Source organism: Schistocerca gregaria, chromosome 1 (genome assembly GCF_023897955.1).
Source record: "Schistocerca gregaria isolate iqSchGreg1 chromosome 1, iqSchGreg1.2, whole genome shotgun sequence".
NCBI lineage: Eukaryota > Metazoa > Arthropoda > Insecta > Orthoptera > Acrididae > Schistocerca > Schistocerca gregaria.
Window position 1 is genome coordinate 462,920,563 of NC_064920.1, and position 20,791 is coordinate 462,941,353.

Below are 20,791 nucleotides of genomic sequence, written 5' to 3' on the forward strand. Positions count from 1 at the left end.
GTGGCCCCTGGCACTCGAGTCTTATGCCAATCAGAGAGAGCTTATAACTGTTAACTGCCTCTTCCTGTGATGTGCCGAAGTCCTTGGACGTCGTTGAAGTGTCCTCTCCAGGATGCCTCAAGCCTGAGCGATAAATATGAAGACACGTGAGTTGCCCAATCATCACGGTCTCCCTCTCGACCTAAATGATAATATCCAGAGGAAAGGCAAGCCAATACGTCTGGTATCACTTCGGTTGCAGGAGCTGCCGAAAGGGGACGTAGTACGCCTTCCAACCGCCTTTGGAGCCCCACTCCAGATTTTCTTCCAGGGTTTTCTCCCTTAGCCTTCATCCCTCCCGAGATCAACCACAAGGCAGTGGTGTGTTAAGGTAATTAGAGAAAGACACGGAATGGTAACTGAGGAGAGGGTAGGGAATAGGATATATAGGATATAGGATATAAGACGGGTCGTTGTGAGGCACACTTTGTCTGGCTCCTCTGCTGAGACCTGCCCGGCTAGGTTGGATCTGCCAGTAGCTACGCTACTGCCGATATAGCTCTCAGCCTCCTTGGAGCACACAAACTCTCCCGCCCACACGGACAATGCTACGATAAGGCGGTGCCTCATTGGGAGAGTTTAAAAATATATTTTTGGTATTATCTTTATCTTTAATTCAGACAGCAAAGAAAATCAACAGTTTTATTTATGTAAACACTCAACAAAATTCATCTTTTTATAATTTTTTTAAGCTCACAAGTTAATAATTTTATTAGTTTCGTTTTTTTCATATGTCTTTATTTTGTACCATAGTCAGTCCAATCCCCGCACGTATAGACCTAGGAAGATTTTATCCTTTTATGATATTCATTTCGTTCTGTTTATAATTTTGAGAGCGGAATGTCTTATGGATGACAGCCTACACCCCACACATATAGATCTATGTGGATGAAATAACAATAAAGAAAAAGAAAGAGAAGATAAATTACTTTCTGCAACTAATTATTGCTCGTTGAAGAACTAATAAGAGACGAAAGAGTTGTATCTGTATACGAAGTTGTATCTGCTGGCAAATTCACTTTAGCGGACATGTCTATCAATTTTAGTTCTGTATTCATTTGTTTGGCAACGTAGGCTTCTGTCATCGATAACTTGAGAATGTTGGTCATTCTGTTTTTATGTTATGCGTCTGTGGTTGAAAGAGCGCGGGTGTAGAGAAATGTTTGAAGTGAAACGTATGTGACAGCCACAGAAATATTTTTTAAGGTACAAGTGCTGTATATGCTTGTTGATTGCTTCGTTGTGCTTTTAATATTTTATTAAGACGAAAGCATCAATTGAAAAAAAACTTTGTGTCTTTTATTTGTGTTACCCTATGATTTGGTGGTAATGCCCTTCGCCTGTTAATATTTGCGTACACCTCGATTGATGAAAATTCTTGTTGTACTTCTGTTATTGTTACCAGCAGCGCCTACTTTAACGAAATTTCTCAAAGTTTAGGTTAAGAACGCTATATTTTTCATCAGCTTGCTTTCTTTACTACTTTATAATAAACTTTTTATGGTATTTGGTCAGTTTGAATTTCCACTCTCGAAGAACTCGTAAAATGTTGCATGTCTTAGGATAGCATTTGGTCAGCAGCAAGAAAAATTTATGGTCAGTCCACTTGGAATTTCCAAAACTTTGATGTTTGCTCAATCCATTTTTCATCTCTTTTATGTGATTGAACTTTCACACTCAACTACGGTGTTGTGATACAGGCTGCACAGTAAAGCGAATGTTTTTAACCACGTACGGTATATCCGGAACATCTATTAAAGATTCTGTGCATAGTACATATGTCTCAACAACATAGGCCTATTACACAATTATGATTGTCTTCATATCTTATCAAGCAAATATGAAAGTATCCTATTTACAGGTCACTCCATGTTAAGTCACCCGGCCATCTGGACTGCCATCTCAGATTAGAGTGATATTTGGGTAATTTCTTTCCTCTCTCGAGATAAAGAAGAGTAACAAATTTTAGCGTTATAAATTTCATTGTTCCCAGGAGATTTTGGCATTTTTAACATTGTGATAGTTAAAAACAACACTTTGTAAAATTTTTGAAAATAAATTACCAATTTTCTGTTTATCATCCAATCAATGTGAAATATGGTGGTTAAATAGCCTGTACTCTATATCGTAATGGTTGTAGAGAATACTGTCTAGTAGTTGTAAGTAAAACCATTAAGAAAGGAAAAAGTAATTTATGCCATACTTGGTGGTTTTTATTAATTTCTGGGGTAAGGAAAATAAACTGGATAAACGTTTTGTTATTTTTTGCTTTTGTAACAAATAGTAGCTTTTTTTGTTGAGGCTTAAAAATAAACTGAAATTTTGAGTTTACTGAACAACACACTTTTAAAAGCTAACTGAAAATTTTAGTGTGGAAACTTATTAAAGAAAGAGGCAGAGATTTACTTTTTCTAAATAAGTTTGCATACAGTAGAGCTAATTTGTGACATTACTATGTTTTTTCTGACTAGACCACATAGTATTTGCACAAATCAAGTTGTCACTTGGTGCAGTGGGTGAAAGGAGTGATGGTAAAATGGTATATGCCTTTGTCACTCCTGCCATCCGCCATGCCAAGTGTCAGCTAGGTTTGTGCTAACAGCAGATGTCTCTGAAAAATGTTGATATCTCTAGATGTAGAGTAACAGCAAGCACATAGGGAATAGGAAAATACCCTCTTGTTAGGGACAATGGATAGATCGCACAGGTCTGACAAGGTGTGTAAATTGTGCTGTAACATCATGTTCTGTTCAGTTCAATAATTATCGTAAATCACTACAAATTGGAATATTTATGAGCTGTATGTCTTGGTGGGATATGGACTTACCATGCTTGCTGATAATATAAAGAACAATTTAAAGCAGGCATAGAGAAGAAACCAGTTCCGTTTCTGAGTATTCCTGTGCCACTGGAATAGTAATCTCAGAAAATGGGAAGTGCTTTGAGAGTTCCTGAATAATCAGCAAAGCAAACATTGTCTTTTTAATGACAATGGTTCTTGGCAGAATCAACTGTGAAAAGAGGGGAAATACTGAAACCTGAAGTAGTTACATAGTAACAAATTTTTACCAAAGTAACATACAATCTATAAAAGATTGGAAGCATATGGATAAGGCAGTGTGAAATAAAACTGTTGATATTAGCAAGTTACTCTAAGGTATTAAAGTCACTAATGTGAATATCAAGAAACGAAAGTTTTTTTTTTTTTGTGTGTTGGATTCACTTTGTCTCAGATCACGTATTTTAGCAGATAGCTAATGGTACCCCTCACAGTATGTTTTTTTTTTGGGGGGGGGGGCTTTTGGTATCTGATAAGAATGATAGTTTGTGAAAACCCAACCTCTGTAGGTATTCTACAGTGATGTAGGGTAGTAGATATGTTTCAAAAGAAACACAATTATGTTCTCCGGTAAAAATATTTAAAAACTGCTGTGAAGATGAAATTTGAGGAAAATCAACAGTTTCAACTGACAGAACGTGAATGATCAACTGTACTGCAAACATTCCTAAGTTTTTTTAGGATTTCCTATGTAAATTAGAAAGACTTGTCCCATAGTCTTATGCCACTAAGCCTTAATCAATATATTATGATGCACTTAAGACATCTTGCACAGTATAAAAGAACTAGAGATAATGACTTTTGTACAATGCAAGGTGGAGCACAGTGGTACTTTTTGTTATATATTTAGGGAAATGAAAGTTGTGGTTACCAGCACCCTTACAATGCTATGTTGGACATCTAACTGTAGTGCTGTATGTTCCATTCATACATTCAGGTCTAAAAATAATACTGAATTTAAAAAGGTTAGTTATCTCCAATATCATCAAACGTGTCTGTTTGGGCCACAAAATGCAAAGAAATGTGACTGAATTCATCAAATAAACCGTTTCAGATATCACTGTTTTATTCATGGCTGTGCAGGCCAGTAAAAAAAGAATTTACTTTAAATAAAATAAATAAATGTTGTACAGCACAGCAGTCTGGTGCAAGTCCTTCAACTGGACTCCACTTCGGCGACTTGCGTGTTTTGAAAACCAATTGCACCTTGTTTTCCCCGAATTGTCATCCATCCAGATACTAAGTTGGCCCAGTGTTGCTCAGCTCTGATAATTGGGTGGGAACCAATGTTAACAACGTGGAAAGGCTTTTGGCTAAAAAGTTTATAAAAGTTGATTTTACTTTCATAAACCTTTGTCTTTATCAAAACAGATGTTAATACCTGTACCGAATAGTCGTTCTTTGCAACTTGTCATGGAAAATCTGAGTGTGATTACATTGTAGGGGCAGATGAAAGATTAGCACTAAAGGAAATTTTACAAAGAATCTTAGGAAGTCAAAAACTAACTGCATCAGACTTGAGTTTTGTAATGTCAGCTTCACCATACTCAAGCTTAATTTTATTTCTGAAGAGTTTGATATGCAGACTCATTCTGTCTTGCTTTAGACTTCATATAACTGGATGTTTCTGTACTGTTAAGCCATTCATTGTTTAGAGAACTTGGAAGCAAGAAGATTCAATAGTGATACATAGTTCTCATTCAACTCTAAGGTCTAAATTGTTACCCATTGTGAGTAAGCATAGCTGGTAAATATTCCATTGGTAGAACTTCAGGGTGTTATTGAGCTAAATACAACAGAACATGATGTTTTGCATATTTTAGAACACTTGTCATCATTCCTTTAAGAGGTTGAAAGCAAGTGTTAATTGCTTTCTATTGTGCGTCTCTGCGTCACACTCACCAATCCTTTGTAGGTAAGTTGTTGCCTTTCCATTATTTTCATCATCATCATTTAAGACTGATTATGCCTTTGTGTTCAGTCTGGAGCATAGCCCCCTTATAAAATTCCTCCACGATCCCCTATTCAGTGCTAACATTGGTGCCTCTTCTGATGTTAAACCTATTACTTCAAAATCATTCATAACCAAATCCAGGTACCTTCTCCGTGGTCTGCCCCGACTCCTACCCTCTACTGCTGAACCCATGAGTCTCTTGGGTAACCTTGCTTCTTCAATGTGTGTAACATGACCCCACCACCTAAGCCTGTTCGCCCTGACTGCTACATCTATAGAGTTCATTCCCAGTTTTTCTTTTATTTCCTCATTGTGGACACCCTCCTGCCATTGTTCCCATCTACTAGTACCTGCAATCATCCTAGCTACTTTCATATCATTAACCTCAACCTTGTTGATAAGGTAACACGAATGCATCCAGCTTTCACTCCCATACAACAAAGTTGGTCGAAAGATTGAACGGTGCACAGATAACTTAGTCTTGGTACTGACTTCCTTCTTGCAGAAGAGAGTAGATTGTAGCTGAGCGCTCATTGCATTAGCATTGCTACACCTCGCTTCTAGTTCTTTCACTATGTTGCCATCCTGTGAGAAAATGCATTCTAAGTACTTGAAACCGTCCACCTCTTCTAACTTTGTTCCTCCTATTTGGCACTCAATCCGTTTATATTTCTTTCCAATTGACATTACTTTCGTTTTGGAGATGCTAATCTTCATATCATAGTCCTTACATTTCTGATCTAGCTCTGAGATATTACTTTGCAAACTTTCAATCGAATCTGCCATCACAACTAAGTCATCCGCATATGCAAGACTGCTTATTTTGAGTTCACATATCTTCATTCCACCCAGCCAGTCTATTGTTTTCAACATATGATCCATAAATAATATGAACAACAGTGGAGACAGGTTGCAGCCTTGTCTTACCCCTGAAACTACTCTGAACCATGAACTCAATTTACCGTCAACTCTAACTGCTGCCTGACTGTCCCTGTAAAAACCTTTAATTGCTTGCAAAAGTTTGCCTCCTATTCCATAATCTCATAGAACAGACAATAACTTTCTCCTAGGAACCCGGTCATATGCCTTTTCTAGATCTATAAAGCATAGATACAATTCCCTGTTCCACTCATAACACTTCTCCATTATTTGCCGTAAGCTAAAGATCTGGTCCTGACAACCTCTAAGAGGCCTAAACCCATACTGATTTTCATCCAATTGGTCCTCAACTAATACTCGCACTTTCCTTTCAACAATACCTGAGAAGATACCTCTGTAGTTGTTACAATCTTTTCTGTTTCTATGTTTAAAGATTGGTGTGATTACTGCTTTTGTCAAGTCTGATGGCACCTGTCCCGACTCCCAGGCCATTTCAATTATCCTGTGTAGCCATTTAAGACCCGACGTTCCACTGTATTTGATGAGTTCCGACTTAATTTTATCCACCCCAGCTGCTTTATTGCACTGCAATCTATTGACCATTTTCTCCACTTCCTCAAATGTGATCGTATTTCCATCATTCCTATCCCATTCTACCTCGGAATCTGAAACATTGCGGATCGTATTTTCACCTACATTGAGCAACTCTTCAAAATATTCCCTCCATCTGCCCAAGGCATCCACAGGATTCACCAGCTGTTTTCCTGACCTGTCCAAAATACTTGTAATTTCCTTCTTACCTCCCTTTCGAAGACTGCTAATTACACTCCAGAATGGTTTTCCAGCAGCTTGACCCATACTCTCCAACCTGTTTTTAAGTCTTCCCAAGATTTCTTCTTGGATGGTGGAATTATCTGTTTGGCTTTGTTTCTTTCTTCAACATAACTTTCACTGTCTACCTGAGTTCTAGTATGTAGCCATTTTTGGTACGCCTTCTTTTTCCTTTTACAGGCTGCCTTGACTGTATCATTCCACCAAGCTGTTTGCTTCATCCTACCTTTACACACTAATGTTCCAAGACATTCTTTAGCCACTTCTAGTACTGTGTCCCTATACCTTGTCCATTCCTTTTCCAATGGCTGTAATTGACTACATTCAACTAACTGGTACCTTTCTGAGATCGCTGTTATGTACTTGTGCCTGATTTCCTTATCCTGAAGTTTCTCCACTCTTATCCTCCTACATATGGACCTGACCACCTGCAGTTTCGGCCTCACAATCCTAATTTCACTGCAGATTAAATAATGATCAGTGTCATCAAAGAATCCCCTGAATACACGTGTGTCCCTCACAGCTTCCTGAATTCCTGATCTGTTATTATATAGTCACTGACAGATCTGGTTCCCCTGCCTTCCCAAATATACCGGTGAATGTTCTTATGTTTAAAAAAAGGAGTTTGTGATTACTAAGCCCATACTGGCACAGAAATCCAAGAGTTGTTTCCCCGTTCCTGTTGGCCTCCATATCCTCTCCGTATTTACCCATAACCTTTTCATACCCTTCTGTTCGATTCCCAATCCTGGCATTAAAATCACCCATGAGCAGAACACTGTCCTAGTCCTTTACTCTAACAACTACATCACTGAGTGCCTCATAAAAACTATCCATCTTATCTTGATCTGTCCCTTCACAATGCGAATATACTGACACTGTCAAATCTATCCACATCAGTCGTTCATTTACATACCTTATTGCAACTACACTGGGTTCCATTTCTTTCCTGATGTAAAGCCCTACACCCCATTGTGCTATTCCTGATTTGACTCGTGACAGGTAGACCTTGTATTCTCCCACTTCCTCTTCTTACTCACCCCTTACCCGAATGTCACTAATAGCTAAAACATCCAGCCCCATCTTACTTGCAGCCTCTGCCAGCTCTTCTTTGTTCCCAGAGTAGCCCCCATTGATATTAATATCTCCCCATCTCATTACCATTTGTTTGCCAAGTCGTATCTTAGGAGTACCTGGTTTGTCAGTTAGAGGTGGGACTCAGTCACCTACAAAGGTCCGAGGTATTTTGCTATGATTGTTGCCAGCATCATATTTAAAGTACCAGAGAAGCAGGTTGCTAGCCTTACTTGCCCCGAATACCATTGGGTATTAAACCTAACGGTTGAGGGACTAACCGGTGGGTTTGGTAGTCTTTGCCGTATGAGCTCAAAGGTGACCACGACTCAGAATATGTCAGAGATGCCCTGCCTTATTCTAAAGTAACTGGTATCCCGACTGTCGGGACCACTTACTTGGCCACTCATACGTTGCCCGTGATTCATGAACTAGGACATGACTACAGGAACCCACACCATGAACCACTATTTTATTATTATTTTTTTTCATCCACGTATTTCCATTATAGTTATATTTATAGTCTGTTTGAGAAAGTATTATTTTAAGTTCTCAAGGAAAAATTAAAAACTATTTCTTACAAAAAAAAGAGTAAACACATCATTCATTTTGTTTAACAAAATTATTGAGTTTTATACTGCAAAACATTTTTTGGAGATTATACCATTCGTGATATTCCACTTAAGGTTGAACTATGTTTGTTGAGTTTTAAATACAAAAATGTAGGTATACATTTTTTTCATGTCTTGATGATTTTACTAAAAGTAAGAGTTTTTCTACAATCCTTGTACTATTATTATTATTATTATCATCGTTAATTCCCCATTGAGGAGAGCGTTAAAACACAATTAATATTTACAGTGACAATATGGTACATAAATTGGTACATTTCAAATTCATGGCACTTTTTTCTGTCTCTTTCTTTTCTCTTCCCAAAAACCTCTCATAAATTCACTGTGCTTCTTCTTCCTCTCTTCTGTCCACTTCTTTCCTGCTTTCTTCTCTTTTGGTGTTTCTTCGAATTTCTGTTTGTTGATTTTTTTTCTCTGTATTTTCCTCTGTTTGATATTTCTTCTGTGGAGATGTTTAGATTTTTAAGGTCTTCCATGGTTTCCTTTACCCAGTTAGTTTTCACCTTATTCGTTACCATTATGTTAAAAATCTTCTTGGTCAGCCTATTTTCATTCATACTATGAATGTGCCCATAGGATTTTGCCCTTCTTTTTCTGATATTGTCTGTAATTGTCTCTGCCTGTTTGTACAATTCCTTTGTTGGTCTCTTTATCCAGATACCCTGTCTCTGAACTGGCCCATAGATCTTTCTCAGAAGTTTCCTCCCTTGCTTTTCCATTTCCTTGATTTTACTTCTTCTTCTGATTACTGTTGTTTCTGAGGCATACAAGGCCTCAGGCAAGACTACTGTTTTGTAATGTCTTAATTTGGCATTGATGGAAATATTTCTTTTATTGTAATGGTTCCATATAAGTCTGTATGCTTTTTGTAGTTTTGTAGCCCTTTCTTCATTGGCTGTTGAATTCAGTCCTGTTTTCTGTATAATCTCTCCTAGGTATTTGAAACTTTCTACTTGTGTTATTTTTCCGTACTTCTTTATCAATGGGCTTCTGTCTGCAGATTTTGTGTCCACATACTGTGTTTTTTCAAATGATATTTGTAGTCCTGTTCTGGCTGCGATTTCGTGCAATATCTCTAGGGCTTCTCTGGCTTCTTTTCTGTCATTTGTAATGATGGCTATATTGTCGGCAAAGGCCAGACATTTTATGTTGACGGTTCTATTTTTCTCTCTCCCCATCTTTACCCCATGGACTCCTTTGTCCCATGTCCTGATTATTTTCTCTAAAACAGCGTGAAAAAAAATGGGTGACAGGCCATCTCCCTGTCTCACTCCTGTCTTGATTTCGAAAGATTCTGAGATCTCGCCCATGAACTTCACTTTTGACTTTGTATTTGTTAATGTTTCCTGAATTAGTTTTCTGGTCTTATTGTCTACCTTCATTTCTTCTAGTGTATTAAAAAGTGTTTCTCTGTCTATGGAATCGTAAGCCTTCTTGAAATCAACAAATGTTACTGTGGTGTTTCTGGACTTTCTCGTTGTTAATAATGTTCTCAGACACCAGATCTGCTCACTGCATGATCTTCCCTTCCTGAACCCTCCTTGGTATTCTCCGATCTGTGGATGTATCTGAGGTTCTAGGCGATTTAACAGAGCTTTTGATAGAATTTTGTATGCCACCGGCAGTAATGAAATTCCTCTGTAGTTATTAGGGTCTGTTTTGTCTCCTTTCTTGTGGAGGGGGTGTATTAGGGCTGACTTCCATTCTTCTGGTATCTTTTCTGTTTCCCAGATGTTTTTGATTATACTATGAATTTTGGGTGTAATGTTTTCATGGTCTAATTTCCAGATTTCTGCAATCAGTCCATCTTCACCTGGAGTTTTGTTATTTTTCAATGATTTTATTATTTTCACAATTTCTTCATATGTTGGGGGTTCGGAGTCCAAGTTGGGTTCTGGTTTTGTAAACTGTAATCTCTGTTTTGGTTTATCACAGTTAAGTAACTTTTCAAAGTATCTGGCTAATATTTCAGTTTTTCTTCGGATTTGTCTCCAGTGTTCGATCTTGTCTTTTGAAGCATAAGCTTGGTGGCTGATATCCTGTCATATTTTCTCGGAATACTCTGTAAAAATTTCGTGTGTTGTTTCTGGTGAAGTCTTCTTCTATCTCCTTCAACCTGCTGTTTTCGTAACCTCTTTTTTCTCTTCGGATTATTTTTGAAGTGTTTTTCTGTATCCTGTTGAAGTCCTCCCATTTTTCTTGTGTTTTATGGCTGTTAAATTTCTTCCAGGCTTGTATTCTCTCTTCTATGGCCCTGTCGCATGTCATGTTCCACCATCGGTGTTTCCTTTTTCTCGGTGGCTGCCCCAATTTTATCAGTTCTTTTATTTTTTCTGACAGTTCTGTCCAGTTGTTGCTATTGATTTTCATAATTCTTCTATTATTTTTTTCTTGTTTATTTGTAGGTACTCTGGATCTATTGTGAAAGGTCTGTTGGTTCTCTTGATTTGTCAATTGGGTATAAATTTTACTTTAATTTGGAGAAGGTGATGATCAGATTTGAAAACTCCTTTCCTTGTTCTTACGTTCATTATTTCTCTGGTGTTTCTTGTGGATATTGCTACGTGGCCTATCTGAAATTCTCCTAGAGCATGGTTGGGGGATTTCCAAGTTACAAGTTTTCTATGTGGTTTCTGGAACTGTGTTGACATGATTTTCAGATCAAAATTTCTGCAGAAGTTTATCAAGTTCTCTCCATTTTTGTTTGTTCTCATGTGGGCCGTGTGTTTTCCTGTCGTATCTCGGAATTTTCTTTCCTTGCCTAACTGGGCATTGAAGTCTCCTAGTAACACTTTTATTTGATTCTTGGGGATTTTGCTGGTAGTTTCTTCCAGATCTTCCCAGAATTCCTCTATTATCTCTGGGTTCTTCTTGTTATAATTGTTTGTGGGGGGCATGTCCATTGATTAATGTATAGGCTTTGTTTCCAGTAGTTGCTGCGGTTGGCAGTGGTAGTTCAGTCCCGTCCTCTACCGGTATCTTACATAACCATAGTTCAAATCACTCCCCACGGAAAATATATTCTTCAGCTATATCAGATCTGATGCATTTCTGTGTAGGTGTCATCATTACATATGCTGGATGGCATTTGGCTTATAGCACTAAGATTGAAAATATATTTTCACTTGTTAACATCTTCCTGTCAGTTTAGTCACATCATCATATAATTTTGTGATGTGACGTCTTTGAGCCTGTGTGCAAGGTAGGATCCCAGTTGGTTTTCCATTTCTGTTGATCTTGAGCTTCACATTGCCAATTGAATCGAGATGTCTCTTGTAAACTTGTGTCTCAACTGCCCGGTGGTCTTCCCCTTGCTCTTCTTTGGTAAGTTGGGTTTCATTCTAGAATTTGTTTTGACCATCTCACATCCTTTCTTTGAGTGACAGAACCAGCTCACTGCAATTTCCAGGTATTTACGTTTCTCATTATGTCAATGGCCTTCATTGTGCATCTGATATCTACTGTTTTCTGTCTTTTTTTTGTGTCGCCCAACATTGATCTTTCCATCCCTTCTTGACCTATTATGAGTCTTAAAACACTGAACTCTCTGTTCAGAATAACCGATATCTTAGATTTAGAAATTGAGTATTTTCCATTAGATTGCCTGCCCAATTAAATTAAAGTATTTCTGGTTTTAAGTCACATTTTGTATTTACAAGTTGTGTCGGCTATGGTGGGAATCAGCACTGACACAAACAGGGAAGAAGAGAAGTTGCAATGGCTAGTAGCAGGAATCCAAAGTGATCTGTACATGCCATATGTTGATTTGTATAACTTTTTATTCTACAAACTAGAGAACCGTTGTTGCGCCTTCTACATTCAAGTACTTTTCACGAATACTACTTGCAGAATGCAGGCTATGTAATGTCCTTCCATTACTCAGTACTGATGCTCTTGAAGTCTGCGACTGAACTAGGGTCGACATGCAATGGAAGGTTGGTTAAATCAACATTGACAAGGGGTACTGAACTCTGTCTTACTGGAGATGTGGTGATGCCTGCTATTTACATAGGCACATGGGTCAGCACCTTCTTGATGACATTTCGCAGTGCATTGCTGGTCGGCGTGCAGTCAATATCTCCACCCCAAAAATGCCATACCATTGTTGTGTAGGGAACTATCTTACGACAATGGAGGAGGGGGGTGGGGGTGGGAGGCAGGAAGCAGGGGTGGTGTGAGGAGTCGGGAGCCGCAACTGGGACCAACACTGAGCCCGTGGCCGTGCCCTGACCTCTGTCCTGTGGTCCAAGAGGAATGTCAGTCGGAAAACCCCACAAAAACACCTGTCCTCTTCCTGAGCTGGTCCGACAAAAAACTGAGGACGGTGGCAGAGGCAATGATGGCACCGGGTCCACAGCAGGCTCTGGGATGATCGCTAGGAAGTGGAACTACTGTGGTGCCAGTGAAGACGGTGGGTCCAACTCCATCAGTTCTGCCAGTGGTGTCAAAGTGGCCTCTGGGGGCGATAAGCCGGTTGCAAGATCCCCGTAGGTTGTGAATCTGGGGACAGAAAATCTGCAGAAGAATCTCGCAATCAACAACCACGAATCTGGTTCTGTTGGCAGGACAGCAACCCAGCAGAGCCTTGAATTAAATACCTTTAATCACCCAAATTTTGAAGAATCGCTCCTTTCTCCTAGTGCCTGGTGTGACCAAAAACTCTGAAAATAATATAATCATTAGGAGCAAGCAAGTCTTGCATAGTGTGGGAGGTGCCGTGTGATGCAGTGGGTGCAGAAAATGGATCACTGTGTGGTGGCACAGGCCATTTAGAAGCTCCGTGGGTGATTGACCATTGCTGGGTTTGGGAGTGGTACATTGCGAGGAAGAGCAGCAGCGCTTGCTCCCATGAGTGTGAGGCACTTAGTTCATCTGTTGCTTGAACGTATGCACAAATTGTTCAGCTTCTCCATACGACTAAGGATGAAATGGAGTTCCGGTAAAGTGAGTGACATTATCTGTACAAAACTACTGTGAAGTGTGGCCCATTGTCCGTAACCAACATTTCAGACAAACCTTTCAAGAAAAAAATAGTTGACAAAAGCTGAATGGTACTATGTGATGTAGTTGGGTTCATGGATACTGCAAATGGATATTTGCTAAAAGAGTCCAAAACAATAAGTCAACGAGTGTGTCAAAACGGACTAGCAAAGACAATATGCATTTGTTGCCAAGGCGATTTTTCCAAGCTGAAAACGTTTGCGGTGGGGCAAATAGTTTCAGCACAAGTGCGATACTGATGACATCTGTTCGGTGTGGGTGTCCATCCCTGGCCAAGTACAGTGCCAATGTGCCAACTGTTTTGTGTGTACAATTCCCCAATGTTCTTGGTGTTGTTGTCGCAACACATCTTTCTGTGACACTTTAGAAATAAGCACATGCAATTGTCTAGAGTTTTCAATAAAATGACACCCTGCTGGACGGAGAGGTGCTGATGAGCAAAATATTGGCGGACAATAGAATTCTGAATGTTTTTTTCACTGAAAGAGGCCAAACAGTGCGAATGTAGTGCAACAGTAGATTCAAGTCATGGTATGCCTCTGTGGCCTCACAATGGAAAAGTCTCTAAAGTTCAGTCTCCTGCACATCTATCTGATAACAAGAGGTGGCAGTAGCATTGAATTCAGAAACAGGACCAATAGGAAGACAAGAAAGGGGTCAACATTTGCGTGCTTTGACATGGGCCAGAACAGTATTTCGTACTTGATACTGTGACAATAACCAAGCCCAATATTCAGCTTCTGAGCTGTGCACGGTGGAACAGGTTTGGGTGAATGAAGTGAAGACTGAAATGGCTTATGGTCAGTCATTAGGTAGAACTTCTGACCCAACAGGTAATGGTGTAACTCTGTCATGCCGTAGATAATAACGAGTGCTTCCTTCTCGATTTGGGAATAGTCTTGGTCAGTAACTTTGCAGTGAAAGCAAGTGGCCTGTCCTGTGAACTAAATCTGTGTGAAATCATGGCTCTAATTGTATACAAAGAAGCATCCAGTTCCAAAACCAAAGGCACCTGTCACTCAACAAGGCATTTTTTTTTAGTTTCTGGAATTCATCCTGACACTCTTTGTTCCAAACGAAAGGCACATTCTTCTGGCGCAAACAATGCCACGGAGTTGCAATCTGGGCTGTGGTGTGTATAAACTGGACATAATATGTCAACTTCCCGAAAACTGGCTGCAATTCAGTCACATGCCGCAGGACAGGGAGGTCCTGAATGGTCAACAAATGTGATTGAAGGTGAACAGCTTGGCTATTAAGAAAATAGTCTTAAGTACTGAATTTCAGTCTGAAAAAAGGCACATTTGTCCAGGTGATACTAAAGACTTGCAGATGAAAGTACTTGAAAAAGTGTATGAAGGTTACTGATGTGTTCCTCCAGTGTACGTCTTGACACCACAGCATTATCTGAGTAATTGTAATAGAATGAAACTTTAGCATTAAACTGTTTTAAGTAGCATTGGAATATGAAAGGAATGAAAGTGCTGCCAAAGGGTAAACATAAGAATTTGAACAACCCCAAATGTGTGTTGACCACAGAAACTTTGAGACTCATCATCTCGTGGAATTTACAAATACACAGCACTTAAATCAACTTTTGAAAAATAGCAACCTGCACCGAGCCTGTCCATTAATTCCTCAGGGCGAAGTAATGAGTAAGTATCAATTATTGTTTGTGGATTCACAGTGGACTTAAGGTCAGTGCAAAGACGAAGACTTTGGTAAGATGAGTAAGTGAGAAGCCCATTGAATATCCTGGATACGAGCAATAACACCATTTTCTTGCCATTCTTTAAGTTCACTTGCAACTTCGTGTCTAAGTTATAAGGGATGGGAAGTGCCTGAAACAATTTGGATGGTGCATTGTCCTTCATTGTCATGTGTCCCACAAAGTTATTTGCTCTGTCATGTCCTTCAGAAAATAAATTGGGAAACTTTGCAATCAACACTGTCTGTTGGAAAGTACATTGTCCCAAATATGAAGACCAAACAAATCAAAAGAATATAACCCAAAAATATTGTCACAATCTTGAGAATACAAAATTGTAAATGTCGCTGTTCTGGTTGAGTCTGGAATGTGGCACTCAAACTACATGTACCAAACACTGGAAAGTCCTGACCGTTATTGCATTAAGTTGCTTGCAAGGTGTTGTCAACTGCAGTGAGCCCAGCTGTTCATAAGTAGCATGATTAAGCAATGTAACAGAAGCACCAATGTCTATCTGAAATCGCACACAGCGTCCAGCAAGTTGACAGTTTGTTTGACTGTTGTTGCACAGCACTTGGACGGGGTGAAGTTCATGTCCTGAATTGAGTCAATACTAGTACCAGTAGTTGGTTTTAAAAAAAAGCTACATTCACTGAGAGAGAAGATGCTCTGCACTTACAGGAGTGAAATTCCTTTTCTATTGCAAGGACAAAGACTGTATATGTCCTGGCTTTCCACAAGCAAAGCATGTCACGTCCTGCAAAGGGCAGTGTTGTCTTTTATGCATGGAAAAGTAGCAGGGACATAACACAGCACACACATGGGTGTTTACTTGGGCTGTGATGTGGTGGCCCATTTGCATGTGATGGTCTGTCGAAAGCCTGCACCTGTTCGTCACTTTGCGTTACACTGCAAATGTGAGCTACCCCAAAGTTTTCCACAGCTCTATCACACGAGTCCTGAGGCTCAGTAATTTGTAACACTTGTTTCAAAGTACGGTCGTAATGTTTAGAATTTGTTAATGAATCCTACTGTGTGGCACATTGTATGTAATTGCATCACGAATCATTGTCGTAGTATTGTTCATGGCAACATTGAAAACAAACCTATAACGTTGTGTGTATTCTGGTGTTTTCTGCAACTTAAAGAACTTGTAAATTGAAAACAAACCTGTCACGATGTGTATATTCTGGTGTTTTCTGCAACTGAAAGAACTGGTAATGAGGTGCAGTATCCTGTACATGATCCTTGTAATACCTAGTTTGGGCAGAAATTAAATCTTCAAAAACTAGCAACTCCGGCCTACTAGTCAGGAATAACTTCTGAGCATGGTGGTAAACTCTCTTGCTGGCTGTTGACGAGACATAAGTTTCACAGTACCTTGCAGTTGTGTAGCACAATGAACATTGAGCTGAGTGTAGTACTCATTCCATTCCTTTTGTTGTTCATCAAAAGCTCAATATGGTGGAATGCATGGATTCTGTGTGTTGGAAGTGGCTGGTAGTTGTGGTGGAGACGATAAAGCAGTGGCTTTAATGAGTTGCTGGGCTGTCATAATCAACTGCGACGTTTGTTGGTTCTGAAACTGAATAAACTGCATTAGATCAAAGCCAGCACCAACCAAACGCATAGGTGCAGACCGTATAGGAGGCAGGTTAGAGGCTCACCATCCTGCTGCAGCATGTTGTCAGGTTGTAGTTCTTCATCCCATGGAATTGCAAACTGTTCCAACGTGTCCAGATAAACAACTGAAGACGATCTGACCTCCGCAGAGAAAGACAGTCCCAAAACATGGTCAAAAGGCAGACCAGTTAGTGAACTTCTTATAGAGGTTGACTCTGAAATTGTTGGTATATCTGAATACTTATTAAATAAGGAGATAATTCAGAGGCTTCCTTTACTAGGATACAGGTTGGCTGGCAGCTTTTCTAGGAGCTCTTTGCGGTATGGGGGGGAGTGAATGTGAAAAACGGTATCCTATTTGAGTCAATTGATGTTTTAAAGTACTGCACTGAAAAGGTGTTTGAATGTTGTGCAGGTATGGTTAATTTTAGTGGAGTTAAACTTCTAATTGTTGTTATTTATAGATCCCCAGACTCCGATTTCACAACATTTTTGCTAAAGTTAGAGGAGGTTCTTGGTTCACTTTATATGAAATACAAAAAGTTAATTATATGTGGTGACTTCAATATTAATTGTATAAGTGATTGTGTAAGGAAGAGGATGCTGGTAGAAGTCCTTAATTCATATAATCTTATACAAACCGTATTCTTTCCAACGAGAGTGCAAGGGAGCAGTAGAACAACCATAGACAACATTTTTGTTCATTCCTCATTACTAGAAGAGCATTCTGTTAGCAAAAAAGTGAATGGCCTTTCAGATTATGATGCACAAGTTTTAACTCTAAAAGATTTTTGTGCTGCAACGCATGTTACATATAGTTATCAACTTTTTAGGAAAGCTGATCCAGTTGCTGTAGAGACCTTCGTAAACCTTATCAAGGAACAAGAGTGGCAAGATGTTTATAGTGCTGATACAGTAGATGACAAATATAATGCTTTCCTCAAGACGATTCTTGTGCTCTTTGAAAGTTGCTTTATGTTAGAACATTCAAAATAGTGTACTAGCACAAATGGGCGCCCTGGGTGGCTGACTAGAGGGATAATAATATCCTGTAGAACAAAGTGGCAATTATATCAAAACGTTAGAAACAGTCAAAATCTAAATGCAACAGCCCATTACAAACAGTATTGTAAGTTGCTTAAAAAAGTTATTAGGAAAGCAAAAAGTATGTGGTATGCAGATAGAATAGCTAAGTCTCAGGATAAAATTAAAACCATATGGTCAGTCATAAAGGAAGTGGCTGGTCTGCAGAGACAGGTTGAGGATATAGAATCGTGCGTAGTGGGAATGTCAGTGTTACTGATGAGTAGAATATATGTTCAGTATTATAATCACTTTCTGAATATAGCAGGTGAACTAAATAGAAACCTAGTGTCAACAGGGAATCATATAGTGCTCATAGAAAAAAGTGCTCCTAGACTGTTACCTGAAATTGCTTCTCCATGATAGTGACAAGAGGCAGATTGAGTTAATAAAATCACTAAAGACCAAGAACTCTCATGGATATGACGGGGTACCTAGCAGAATACTGAAGTATTGTCATAAGTATGTTAGCCCAGTACTTAGCCATATCTGTAACTTTTCCTTTAGGAGTGGTTGGTTTCCTGACCGATTAAAGTACTCGGTAGTGAAGCCACTTTATAAAAAGGGAGGTAAGGATAATGCTAGAAATTATAGACCTATTTCTATGCCATCGATGTTCGCTAAAGTTATTGAGAAGGTTGTATATACAAGGTTACTGGAGAATTTAAATTCACATAATTTGCTGTCAAATGTACAGTTTGATTTTAGACATGGTTTAACAACTGAAAATGCTATGTTCTCTTTTCTCTGTGAGGTTTTGGACGGATTAAATAAAAGGTTGCGAAGGCTAGGTGTTTTCTTTGATTTAACGAAGGCTTTTCATTGTGTTGACCACAAGATATTACTGCAGAAGTTGGACCATTATGGAGTAAGGGGAGTAGCTTACAATTGGTTCACCACTTACTTTAAGAACAGAAAGCAGAAGGTAATTTTCTGCAATATTGAGAGTGGTAGTGATGTTCAGTCCCAATGGGGCACTGTTAAATGGGGTGTTCCCGGGGCCACTGCTGTTTCTTATTTATATAAATGATATGCCTTTTAGTATTATAGGTGATTCAAAAATATTTCTGTTTGCTGATGACACCAGTTTGCTAGTGAAGTATCTTGTGTGTAATATCGAAACATTCTCAAATAATGTAGTTCATGAAATAAGTTTGTGGCTTGTGAAAAATAATTTGATGCTAAATCACAGTAAGACTCAATTTTTACAGTTTCTAACTCACAATTCAATAAGAACTGATATTTTGATCAGACAGAATGGGCATATTATAAGCAAGACGGAACACTTCAAGTTTCTAGGCGTTCGGATAGCTTTTGTGGAAAGCTCATGTTCAGGATCTTGTTCAGAAACTAAATGCTGCTTTATTTACCATTAGAACAGTATCTGAAATAAGTGAGTTCAACACGAAAAGTAGTGTACTTCGCATATTTTCATGCGCTTCGAGCTATATGTTGTGTAAGTTCGAGAACCTCTTGTTGACCCCTATTCAATAGTCTGGGAATTCTGACATTGCCCTCACAGTATATATTTTCTTTAATGTTGTTTGTTGTTAGCAATATTAGCTTATTCCCAAGAGTTAGCAGCTTTCACTCAGTTAATACTAGGCAGAAATCAAATCTGCATGTGGACTGCACTTCCTTGTGCACTATTCTGCTGCATCCATTTTCAATAAGCTACCACAAGAACTCAAAAATCTTAGCAGTAGCCCAAACACTTTTAAGTCAAAACTGAAGTGTTTCCTCATGGCTCACTCCTTCTATTCTGTCGAGGAGCTTCTGGAAGAGTTGAAAAATTGAGCAAATTCCAGTGTTACATAGTTGATTTTCTTTATTTAACTTATGAATTGTCGCCTGAATACGTTTCTTGTATTTCATTTTATCTGTTTCTACTATCGTGTTATAATTTCATGGATTGACTTGTTCCATGACCATGGAGACTTCTCCTTAATTTGGTCCCGCGGAAAAATAAATAATTTAAAAAAAAATTATTATTTTTTATTTATTTTTCTGTGGGACCACATTTCATGTTCATTTTTGTGCTGTTGTGTACAATGTTCATGCTAAACTTGGAGGAGGGGAGGTTGACACACCCCAGATCACATATTGTCAGTTTACCATCCGGGACACATGAAAGCGTGCTTCGTCTATAAACTTCACCTTATTTCAATAGTCTTGGTCATTTTCGATGGGGCATGAATCTCAACTGCAAAGCTTTGGGCTTTGGCCTGTCATCAGGTTAAAATGCAAGGAGCAGCTGGACTCTCCAGACATAAAGCTTCATCTTCTTGTGTAGCGCCCTGTTCCCTGTGGTTGTTGATAGCTGCAAGTACTGAGATGCTTGTTGTATCGATTTGGTTGTGGTCCTGATAAATGCCTGCTGCACCTTTTCCACATCAGCATTACTCGTGCTAGATACTCAGGATTCGTCCTCTTAGTAAGCTGCAAGTATTGAGATGCTTGTTGGATTGATTTGGTTGGGTTCCAGAAAATTGCCTGCTGCACCTTTTCCACATCTGCATTACACATGCTCAGTTGCTCAGAACTCATCCTCATTTCGACAGTTCCAGAGTCCTTGAATCTCTGTGTACCACTGTCTGATGGTCGGTTGTAATGGTGGTGTGCTTCTGTAATGTATGTGGAAGTTCTGCTGGACCTGGGTTTCAGATTTGGTACAATTCCACACACTGTGCCATCTGGGGGAGATACACTATGCGATCAAAAGTATCTGGACACCTGGCTGAAAATGACTTAAAAGTTTGTGATGCCCCCCCCCCCCCCCCCCCCCCCCCCCCAGCGGTAATGCTTGAGTCCAGTATGGTGATGGCCCATCCTTAAGCTTGATGACAGCTTCCACTCTCACAGGCATACATTCAATCAAGTGGTGGTAGGTTCTTGGGGAATGGCAGCCCATTCTTTACGGAATGCTGCACTGAGGAGAGGTATCAATGTGTCAGTGAGACCTGGCATGAAGTCGACATTGCAAAACATTTCAAAGGTGTTCTATAGCATTCAGGTCAGGACTGTGTGCATGCCAGTCCATTACAGGGATGTTATTGTTGTGTAACCACTCCGCCACAGGCCGTGCATTACGAACTGGTGCTCGATCATGTTGAAAGATGCAATAGCCA

General features: G+C 39.3%; 1 protein-coding gene across 1 annotated transcript in view; it reads left to right on the forward strand.

The window, feature by feature from the left end:
• The first annotated feature begins 1,095 nt into the window (after positions 1 to 1,095).
• LOC126352566 (serine/threonine-protein kinase VRK1) overlaps positions 1,096 to 20,791 on the forward strand; it is a 223,389-nt gene continuing 203,693 nt past the window's right edge. The window contains exon 1 of the mRNA XM_050002697.1: positions 1,096 to 1,245. The gene's annotated coding sequence lies outside the window, so the exon portion shown is untranslated. The remainder of the gene's footprint in view (positions 1,246 to 20,791) is intronic.